The sequence below is a fragment of the Euphorbia lathyris genome, chromosome 10, assembly GCF_963576675.1.
Source record: "Euphorbia lathyris chromosome 10, ddEupLath1.1, whole genome shotgun sequence".
Taxonomy (NCBI): domain Eukaryota; kingdom Viridiplantae; phylum Streptophyta; class Magnoliopsida; order Malpighiales; family Euphorbiaceae; genus Euphorbia; species Euphorbia lathyris.
This window is the reverse complement of record NC_088919.1, coordinates 2965535-2977863: the sequence shown is the minus strand read 5'-3', so window position 1 is coordinate 2977863 and position 12329 is coordinate 2965535. Positions and strand designations below refer to the sequence as shown.

The 12329-nt window shown below is 34.6% G+C and overlaps 1 non-coding gene across 1 annotated transcript; it reads right to left on the bottom strand.

Moving 5' to 3' along the window:
* Positions 1 to 230: 230 nt before the first annotated feature.
* Positions 231 to 337, bottom strand: LOC136210123 (small nucleolar RNA R71). The gene has a single exon (XR_010677830.1). It is a non-coding gene; the product is annotated as a small nucleolar RNA R71 (small nucleolar RNA).
* Between the last annotated feature and the right edge of the window lie 11992 nt (positions 338 to 12329).

The window sequence follows — 12329 nt, the reverse complement described above, 5'->3', positions numbered from 1 at the left end:
GGTTGCCTAACGAAAATCCTAACACCCATTTGACAAATTTCTTAGAAATTTGTGACACTTTTAAAATAACAGATGTGACTGTCGAAGCAATCAAACTTCGCCTTTTTCCTTTTACTTTGAAGGATAGAGCCAAAGAATGGTTAACTTCCATGCCAGCCGCCACATTTGAGACTTGGGAACAATTAGCCCAAGCGTTTTTATCAAAATATTTTCCTTTAACAAAAACCGCAAGAGTCATAAAAGAGTTAACATCTTTTTCTCAAAATGATAATGAAACTCTTTATGAGGCTTGGGAACATTTTAAAGAACTTCAACGTTTATGCCCACACCACCAACTGCCCGCTGAACTTTTAATGCAAACATTTTATAATGGATTAAATCCTACAACTAGAGGTTCATTAGATGCTATGTCTGGAGGGTTATTCATGAAGAAAACATCAGCCTAAGCAAGAGAACTTTTGGAGGAAATGGCAATCAACAGTAGTATGTGGCCAACAGAACGTGGACATATACCAGTGGCGAAACCATCATCCTCAACTACATCATCGGTTAAAGGTATAGTGAATCTTGATCCAGTTGCGATGTTACAAGCCCAATTTTCTGCCTTATCGCACAAAATAGATAGGTTTATGGCACCGTGCGATCCTAATGGTAATACAATCCAAACGGACGTGGATTATGAAGGTATGAGCGAGATTGAACAGGTAAATTTTGTCCAAGGGCAAAACCAAACTAATAACCCTTATTCCAATACTTATAATCCTGGATGGAGAAATCATCCTAACTTTAACTGGAGAGATAATAATAATAATACGAATGCTAATCAACATCGTACCAATAATTATCAAAATCAATCAAGAGATACGATTAGCACTTTATCTTCTAAGATCGACAAATTTATTGATGCTATGAATGGAAAAATAAGTAATCACGATGATGGTTTTAAACGGATCGAGAATAAATTCGACCAGCTTATTAAAAACCAATCATCTAGCATCCATAATTTGGAGGTTCAAATTGGACAACTCGCTAAATCAATTCCATCCCGCAAAGAGGGAAGTCTTCCCAGCCATACGGAGGAAAATCCGAAAGAGCATGTAAAGGCTATCACTCTTCGCTCAGGGAAAAACTACTTAGGTCCAGAAATGCCCGGAAATTCAACTTTAACAGGAACTGATTTACCAAAATCCAAAGAAGATACACCAATAAACTCGAGTACAAAAACTTTTGTACCCAAACAACCTTTTCCACACAAAGTCCGAAATAAGGACTATGACAAACAACTTTTGACGTTTTTAGACAAACTTAAAAATTTGCACATTATTTTGACATTTATGGATGCAATTACGCAAATTCCCAATTATGGTAAGTTTTTAAAAGATTTAATTTCAAAGAAAATCAGTTGGGAAGGAATTTCATCCATTTCGCTAACTGAAGATTGTAGTTCGATAGTGTCGAGTAATTTGCCTACTAAACTCAAAGATCCCGGATGTTTCACCATTCCGTGTAAGTTGGGAGATATTGAATTCCCAAGTTGTCTTTGTGATTTAGGAGCGAGTATAAACTTAATGCCATTGTCTATTTTTAATAAGTTAGGTTTAGAAAAAGATATCAAACGTACCAATATGGTTTTGCAATTAGCGGATCAAACCACTAAAAGACCATATGGTATAATTGAGGATGTTTTAGTTAAAGTTGACAAATTTATTTTTCCTACCGATTTCGTTATATTAGATTTTGCATATGACGTTAATTGTCCACTAATTTTTGGTAGACCGTTCATGAACACGGGACGTGCTCTAGTTGATGTGTCGGAAGGGAAAGTAGTTTTAAGAATAGGAGAAGATAAGATCGAGTTTGATATGAACAAAGCAATGAAATATCCTATGGAGGATTTCGCTTGTATGAAACTTGATTTAGTTGAAGAATGTGTTAATGACATTATTCAAAAAGAAAAAGTAATAGAACTTATAATGGGTGAAGAATTAGAAGATAAGGACCCAGAGCCTTTGATTCGAGAAGATGGACCAGTTCCGCCTTCAATTGTAATACCACCTAAATTAGAACTTAAAGAATTACCAAACCATTTGAGGTACGCTTTCTTAGGCGAAGGCGATTCTCTACCTATAATAATCTCTAACAAATTAACGCATATTCAAGAAGAAAAATTGAAGGAAGTTGTTAGAAACAGAATAGGAAGTATGGGATGGCAAATTTCAGACTTAAAAGGAATTAATCCTAGTATTGTAATGCACAGAATTCACTTAGAAGAAGATAAGCCACCTAAAGCGGATAGGCAAAGACGCTTAAATCCGAATATGAAAGAAGTAGTAAAAAATGAGATTACTAAACTTTTAGACAATGGAATCATTTATCCTATTTCGGATAGTGAATGGGTTAGTCCAATCCATTGTGTACCTAAAAAGGGAGGCATAACTGTTGTAAGGAATGACGAAGGTGAATTGATACCTATGCGAACCACCACCGGTTGGAGGGTTTGTATAGATTCTAGGAACCTTAACACATCAACTAGGAAATATCATTTTCCTCTACCTTTCATTGATCAAATGATCGAAAGGATAGCTGGTCATGCTTTCTATTGTTTTCTAGATGGTTACTCCGGATTCTTTCAAATATATATTTACCCGGATGACCAAGACAAAACAACCTTCACATGTCCTTATGGAACATTTGCATATAGGAGAATGCCTTTTGGTCTATGTAATGCACCAGCAACATTTCAACGTTGTATGACTGCAATTTTTAACGATTTCATTGAAGATATCATGGAAGTTTTTATGGATGATTTTTCCGTTTATGGAGATTCTTTCGATGCATGTTTACAGAACTTGGATAGAGTTTTGTCCAGATGTGAAGAAACGAATTTAGTATTAAATTGGGAAAAATGTCATTTCATGGTTGACGAGGGAATTGTTTTAGGTCATAAGATATCTGAAAAAGGATTAGAAGTGGATAGAGCAAAAACTTCAGTGATAGAAAAATTACCCCCTCCAACTATTGTTAAGGGAGTACGGTCATTTTTAGGACACGCAGGTTTTTACAGGAGATTTATTAAAAACTTCTCTGTAATTTCCAAACCACTTACTAATTTACTCATGAAAGACTCAACCTTTGATTTCAATGAAGATTGTGTTAAGGCTTTCAAAACATTGAAAACAGCTTTAGTCAGTGCACCCATTATTGCTAAACCCGATTGGGATTTACCTTTTGAAATCATGTGTGATGCAAGTGACTTAGCCGTCAGATGTGTTTTAGGTCAAAGGAAGGAAAAGAAACTTCATGTTATTTATTATGCAAGTCACACACTGTCAGATGCACAATTAAATTACACCACAACCGAGAAGGAAATGCTAGCGGTAGTTTTTGCATGTGATAAGTTTAGGTCATACTTGTTAGGTTCAAAAGTTATTATTTATACCGATCACGCAGCTTTAAGATATTTATTTGGTAAGAAAGATGCAAAACCACGTCTAATTAGATGGGTTTTGTTGTTACAAGAATTTGATATAACAATTAAAGACAAAAAGGGAGTAGAAAACATTGTCGCCGATCATCTATCAAGACTCGAAGATGAAAACGGTCCTATAGGTGAGACCTTCGGTATACGAGATGATTTCCCTGATGAATATCTCTATCAAATAAAAAGTGTCATGTCGCCATGGTATGCGAATATAGCAAATTATCTCGCAGCCAACATTGTTCCGGAAGGATTAAATTTCCAACAAAAGAAGAAATTCTTTTTTGACATTAAACAGTATTTTTGGGAAGATCCTTTCTTATTCAGAACTTGTGGTGACGGAATGATTATGAGATGTGTTAGTGAAAATGAATACGGGTCTACAATGTCAGAATGCCATTCTAGTTCTTATGGAGGGCATAACGGCGTTAGTAAAATAGTAGCCAGGATATTAGAATGTGGATTCTTTTGGCCTACGTTGTTTAAGGACGTCCGTTCATTTATTATTCGTTGTGACAAATGCCAAAGAACAGGGAATTTAGGAAGGAAAGATGAGATGCCTCTCACAAACATATTAGAAGTTGAAGTCTTCGACATGTGGGGAATAGATTTCATGGGACCTTTTCCCCTTTCTTTTGGTAAAACTTACATATTAATAGCCGTAGATTATGTTTCAAAGTGGGTTGAAGCAATTGCAACCCCGACGAACGATTCTAAGGTTGTTGTTAGGTTTCTTGAAGATATATTTTGTAGATTTGGTTGCCCTAGAGTCATTATAAGTGATGGAGGTACCCATTTCATAAACCGAAGTTTTGATGCGCTTATGAGAAAATATGGAGTACACCACCGCGTATCAACACCATACCATCCTCAATCGAATGGTCAGGCGGAGATATCAAATAGAGAACTCAAATGGATTCTAGAGAAAACAGTTTCGTCTTCAAGAAAAGATTGGTCTTGTAAACTTAACAATGCGTTATGGGCAAACCGTACTGCATTTAAAACACCAATAGGAATGACGCCATACCGATTAGTGTATGGGAAAGCATGTCATTTACCAGTCGAATTAGAGTATAAAGCCTATTGGGCTATTAGAAAACTTAACTTTGATTTACAACAAGCAGCTAAGAAACGTTTGCTCAACTTAAATGAGTTGGATGAGTTACGTCATCTATCTTACGAAAATGCAAAAATATATAAAGAAAAAGTGAAAAAATGGCACGACGCCAAGATTAAAGTCAAAAGCTTTAACATTGGGGATAAGGTGCTGGTATTTAATTCACGGCTCCGTTTATTTCCAGGTAAACTTAAGTCCAGATGGGCAGGACCATATTTAGTCATTAAAACATTCGACTATGGATCTTTAGAACTTGAAGGACCTAACGGAGTTCGCTTCAAGGTTAACGGTAATAGATCCAAAATTTATTACGAAAATGTTCCAATTAAGGAGATTGAGTTCATAACACAATTTCCTGACGATTAATTCGTTTAAATTTCGTATACTTTTTCTTTGTTTTGTTTTGTTTTAATTTTTGTTAGTTTAAATTTTTCATTTTTCATTTTTAATTTTTAATTTAGTTTTTATTTTTACACATGTCAATTTTATGATTTTTAATTACTAGATGACTTTATATTAAGATTTAGATGCATACAAATATGTTTAAGTCATGATTTTAATTTAATTTTAGGTCAATAGTTCGAATTAGAAGAAATTCAGTGATTCTGAGCCGAGAATTTGGAATTCTCAGTTGAGAATTCACATTTTCAAAATTATCAAACAGATAAGAAAATTTCTGAACTTACCGAGAATTTATATTCTCGGCCGAGAATCAGAAATATAGGGTGTTTCGACGCCTGATCAGCGTGTCACGACCGAGAATTGGGATTCTCGGTCGCGATATGGGTGTTTTCTGCACCATCAAACCTGTTTCTTCTTCATCCTACAGACACAGTTTTTCAAACTCAAAAAATTGAGTTTCTTCAACTTTTAGAGGTATGAATTTATGCCTTTTCGCATCAAAACAACACCTCTTTTCATCCTATGATTCCTATAAATAAATCTTAGAGGTTCAGATTTCTGTTATTATTTTCTTTTCATCTCTGTCAGAACAAAATTCTGATTTTCTCAAACCACCATTATCAACTAAGTTACAGAAACATTTCTTTTCGTTCCTCACAAAAACATGACTACCAAACACAAATCCCCTAAGAAAATTGCTGCTGCAAGCAATAAGCGTCCTGACTTATCAGAACGCTATGGTGCGCCATTTCATAATTTCAATCATGATGAAGGCAAACGCTACTATAGGCTTCGTTACAAGTTTTTCATCGGTATGCTATATATGGACGAGTTCTTAAATAATCAACTCGGAATAAGCGATGACATGAATCGCTATTTAGAAAGATTGGTATGGACTAAATTCTCCAACATGCGGTTTCCTATAATTGGAGATTGGATTCTCGAGTTTTTCTGTACAGTTCGTTTTGTGAACAAACGAAGAGTGCGTCTTAGTTTTCGTCGAGATGGCAAAACCTTTACTTTTGGTTATCCTGAATTACATGCCTGGTTTGGTTTTCCCCCGAAGGATACAATCAACGTCATCCTGGCAAAGATATGACATCTACTGATATATGGAGGATGCTAACGGGATTTTGGCGTTTCAATCCTCGACTCGCCTACAACCAATCCTTTCACTCTAACTCGATGCTGTATCTACACAAATTTCTGTGTCACAGTCTGTTCGGTCGCACATTTAGTAGTGTGGTCAAAGACACCGATTTATATGTCCTTGGAGATATATTCCAAGGCAATACAATTGATACTTCCAAAATTCTGATGGAAGGTCTTGTTGCCGCTTCTCGATCCAGGGATAAAAAGATTGGTTTCGGAAATATAATATGCGGATTAATTCTAGGAACCAAGGGAACCATTTCTGTCCCTTGGAGTGAGGATGAATCTTTTCCGACGCTGGATTATGAGTTTTTAGAATATGAAGGCCTCGTGAAGCGTGTTTTTCGAGCAGGCCCGCATTTTCTTTCTGCACCAGAACGTCAAGCTTTTGTGCAATTGAAAATTGATCGCTATCGGGCTAGAGAAATCCTTCTTGATAGAGACGAGTATATAGAATAGTTTTAGTTTTTCATTTTCATGTTGTAAATATTTGTGTGTTTTGTACATGCTTTCTTTGATTTGTTTTGTTTTGTACATATTTGATTCAATAAGAATTTCTATTCATTTGCTTAACTTTCTTATTTTTATCGTGGTTTATTTTCAATCCATTTCATTTTGAACAAATAATAATAATAAATAAAACTCTAACTCATATTGTTTTCAATCAAATGAAACTTTTAGTAATAAACTATTAAGATGTTTTATCTTTGATTTATGTCCATAAATTCATCACATTAATCCATTAATGTTCTGTATAAATCACTTATGAATTAATAAATCCATGACTTTGTATCTATTAATATTGATTCATTTAACTTACATGATTTAATGTCCATTAATGTTTCATTCAATTCTTATTAAGAAGTAAAAACCTTTGGTATTCTCAACTTACATGAATTTATATTCATTAAGTGATTCATTATTTATTCATTAACAAGGACAAACCTTTGGTTTTCCTTTGTCATTTAATGCTTTACATTTATGATTTTTAGTACAGGTTCAGTTTTTATAAAGTTCAGGACATAATTTCTCAGCCAATTACACAAACAGGGTCAAAATGCACAAGAACAAGTCACCAGGGACCGATTCTCAGCCGAGAATTATTAATTCTCGGTAACTTCAGCAAAAACGGGCCAAATTTCAGAGAGAAATTTCTCTGAATTTACCGTGTCGCGACCTGTATGCACACTAATTCCGGATTTTTGCCATAATTTTGAGCTATTCCTATTCCTACTCTACCTATACTTCACTCTATTTCACCCTATATATACCTATTCCTTACACAAACCTCACATCACCTCACTTTTTACCCAATCCCCTACTCTAAACTCTTCCCAATACATAACTTTTAGTCTTCCCAATTTATTCATTACCCTTTCTAATCACTTAACCTTTTCAACTACCATACCAATTCATTCATTACCCTTACTATTTCAAACTCATCTTCAACCTTTGGTTATTTTCTCTACCATTCTTCTTCTTTGTTTTTCCAAACCCTAAACACTCAATCATGCCTAGAACAAAGCGTGTTGGTCACAAGCCACAAGTTACAGAAGCTAATCGCCTCCGTGTCCGTTGTGGAGCTCCTTTTGACATCAACTCGGAGGAAGAAGCAAGTAGATACACTCATTTTTCAAGCTCAAAGAGAGAGTTTGTGGGTATGCCATTCCTTGACTTTGATACGGTAAGGGATTTAAACTTCTCTACTAGGATTAATGCCTTCTTGGACACTTTGGGTTGGCAAACCTTTGCCTCTATGCGTTTTCCTAGTATTACGGAGTATATAGTGGAGTTCTTGGTCACTTTAGAAATCGATAAGAAAAAGACTTCCATTCGATTCTGTAATAATAGTGTCACTTACACTATTAATTATTAAGCCATGGGAAACATGTTTGGTTTTCCTACTACTGATTTCCATGACAAGCCTCGGGATTTTGATAATGATGCTATTTGGCATACTCTTTTGGGGCAATCTTATTTCAATTCCAAGAACACATCTAGCAAAATGATTAGGGATAATTGTTTGCTCTATTTTCACAAGTTCTTGAGTTTTTCTTTGTTGGGCCGGGTTGAGAGCTCCAAGATTCAAGTTAGGGATTTGTTTGTTTTTTTATAGCTTGTTTAAAGGATTGAGGGTTGATAGCATAGGGATGCTATTCGATAATATGTTTCGTGCTTCGAGGGCTCACACCATTCAAGTCCCTCTTGGAAATTTTATTACTACTATTGTTTTGGGTGCCCGTGGCTAGTTAGAAGATTATGACATGTCTACCTACCATGGATATGTTCCGTTTTTGAACCTCTCGGCTCTTGAACGAGCGCATTTGTTGCTTACTTCGGTTCCTCCGGTTTTTGTATCTTATGAATCCCATATTGCTCATCTTCGTGGCACTATGGGTGGAGGAGCTTCTAGTTCTCAATTTGCAGGTACCGAAGAGGGCGAGGAAGAAGAGGAGGATGAACCACAAGCACAACCCCAAGCACCTCAAGATGATGATCCGGTGGATTTGAGGCGCATTTTAAACCAAATCAATGAAAATAATCGTAATATGAATTTGCGGATTGATGATTTGGTGGAAAACAATATGGTTATCAATGACAACCTCAACAACTTAAGGAGGGAGCACAAATCTACTCGTCGTCGGATGCTTTCCTTTTTCCGTCGTCAAAATGTCAAAACCTCACCATCTCCGACGGATTCGCCTCCACATGCTTAGGTTTTATCACCTCTTTTATTCCTTTCCTTATCTTGTTATGTTGTTTTTCATTTTAAGTTTGGTACAATATTTATTTTTAATATGTTTGGTACAATTTTTAATTTTATGTTGGATGATTTTAATTTGCTAAATTTCTCTATTATTTCGTATGCTTTATTTCGTCTTAATTTTTTTCATGTTCTATCAATTTTTGCACCAATGAGGACATGGTCCAAATTAAGTGTGGGAGGAGATATACATATATCTTGTATACATGTACGAATAAATGCAAGGAGTACGAACAATTGTCATCCGTTTTACCATAAACAACATATTAATATTTATAAACAATATTTTCAAATGCAACGCTTGTTTTATGCAAATGCAACATATATTGCAACACAATTTAAAACACAAGTTATTTAAAATTTTCCATCATTTTACATATGTTTAAATATTTAACTTGTGATTATTTTTAGGTTATCATTATCATTAGAAATAATTTTTCTATACGGGCAATGTTTTTCAAATTTATTTCACAAATCTTCGAAACAAATTTAAGTAAAATTGTTTCGAGTGAATGTATTTAAGTAAATAAATTCTTTATTTTCAATCTCTATTTTATATCATGCAATTCATGATACAATAAATCTTATTTTAAATTTTCAATTAGGTTTATAGGCATTAAATTGAACTAACAATTTTTTAGCTCGGTTTGATTTTCGTCTTACATTAACACCAATTGAAGTTTTTAAGGAAACTTTAGCCATAATACATGTTGAATTTTAAGTCAATATAGGATGAATGTGCTATCTTTCTTTTTCCCAATTTACAATTTCAATTTTATAATTCATATTAATTAATCAATTAGTTGAATTCTTAACTTTTGGCCACGATTAAGACCAACCTTATCACAATCGAGGTATGAAAGGGAAGAAAATTAAGTACCATTTACTTTTGGCCACGATTGCGACCACCCTTATCACAATCGAGGTATGGAAGGAACGTTTAAACAAAAAATTAAGCGTGTTTAAGATTAAAGTAACGATTGCGTCCACCCATGGCATGGTCGGTACCTCTTAAGCGAACACAAAGCAATAAAAAGCATATAAAGTTACGATCGAGACCACCCTTATCTCGGGCGTAACTAGCAAATAAAATTAACCTAAGTACTTATTTAAATTTAATATATCTCATATATTAGTTTAGTTTTGGGAAAGGAAATTTTGTGCTTTGAAATGCCTTGAGACGAAAGACTCAATCACATGCGTGCTTATATCGTCCCGGATACTTCAGTTTTAAAATAAAGATACAATACGAATGATATATCGTATTTATACTAATTCGTTTGATATTTTGCGTATAAATTTGCCATGCGAAGTTAGTCTTTTCGGCTTAACTAATTTAAAGTGTAATACTAAGGTATATGTTTTATTTTTATAAAGAGATTAGTTAAAGAATAAATTTAGTGAAATTTTGCTCGGGACTAGCAAAAGATTAAGTGTGGAGATTTGTTAAGCCCAAAATATACCTAAAAGATCATTAGTATTTACATCAGTTTTGCTACGAATTCATACTATTTATACCCGTTTAGCGTACTTTTACTTCCAAATATGTTTCTTTCATGCAAGGTACCTAAATATTTGGTAAAATCCAAATAGGAACGAAAAGAGGTGTTAACGGAAGAAAAATCCTACAAAAGGAGTCAAAGACGACGAAAATCAAACGCACCGAAACGAGGACGAGGACGAAGTCAGAGACGGAGGAAATCACTCCGTGTCGCGACCGAGAATCCTTCATTCTCGGTCGCGACACGCGTCGCCAGCTTCTCCCCCTTATCATTTTGAAGGCTTAATATCTGCTCCCCCATTCTCGGTCGAGAATTTACATTCTCGGTAAGATCAGAAATCTTGGAAGGGCTATATGTACACGTTCGTTCACAAAGAAATGTGTCCGTTCGATTGGATAAGAACGCCTCTTCGTAGCAGACACGTCCCTTAAACCCGACTCTTCAACATCTATAAATAAAGAGTTGATTTCAGAGTTGAATAGATAGAAAATTGAAGAGAAGATTTAGAGTTAGAAGTTCGATTCTGTAAAAAGAAATATGATATACACACATTGTTTATTAAATAAATACAAACACAGTAGCATTTAGATTTGTTCATATTAGTTTACATTTTGGTAGTCGATAGACCAATCGCTATTCCGAAGATTCAACGAGAAGATTTAGTAGAGGATCCGCCCCTGAGTCTGACAAACTCTAACGAGGTTCAAGGAAAGGATTGACAACCCGTTCGCTTGAAAGTCATCGAAAGTTTCCATGCTTCTTGTTCTCTGTAAACTTGTATCAAATTCACATTTCATCTAATAAAGTTCATTCTATTCGATAGATTTTTATGTAGCACTTTGGTAAATGATCCGAAGTGATTTCTGGTGTTTTCATTAAAACGTAGTTGAATTCAAAATCATTACAAGGAAACTTTGTTGAACACTTAGACGAATTGATATCTTGGATAAAAGTATTAATTTGGTTAAGGAAGCAATCTAAACCAGTTAGGAGGATTGTTGCGTTCAAAGCCTTTTAATTAGAGGAATTTACGTTGTTACATTTTTATAATTTATACAAAGTTTAAAGTTGTTTTCTTTGCTTAATGCAAACAAATACATTTATTTACTTTTCTAAAGAACTAAACGTTTCTGTCTTGTATATTCACCCTTAAATTAGAAGTGATTTCTAACGTTCGACATACTCTAGTCTAATTCTTATTCTAGCAATTTCAAAACCAAATCCAATTAAACGATTTTACATATTATAAACCTTAAAAGTAAATCTAACCGATTCAAAATAAGTTTTTGTTAAAAAGCGTTCCCTGTGGGTTCGATATCTTTTATTACTACAAGCGTATACCGTGCACTTGCAGAAATCGCTCAACAAGTTTTTGGCGCCGTTGTCGGGGAACGCCAAAATTTTTGACAAAAATTTAGATTTTTCGTGTTTTATTTCCAATCTAGGTTTACATATACTTATTCAAACTTTTATATTTTATTTATTTCAAATTACTAACATATTTATTTTTCAAATTCTGTTTTGAAGGTAGTTTCGGTTCGTGCAAAATTTCAAGTTCATGCTCAAGATTCAAAACCTCATACGCTTTTCTTGCTATAATATTTATAGAGCTTCTAGTATCAATGAAGACTCTGCGCACCTTAAATTCCTCCACATGGGCTTCAATCACCAAGGCATCGTTATGTGCCTATCGATTAAAATTTCCAAAAGAAAAATCGGCTCTCGAGCTAGAAACCTTCTCCTTTCCTTTTTCTAACCTTCACCACTTTGCCGAATGATCCATCCCATTTCCTCCAGCAATCACATTTATTACTCTCCTCGGGGGACAATCATTTTGTTGTTTCTCCTTCGGTTCTCTGGTTTTAATAGTGTTCTTAAGAAACTTATCCAGCTTTCCCTTTTCTGCCATCTTGT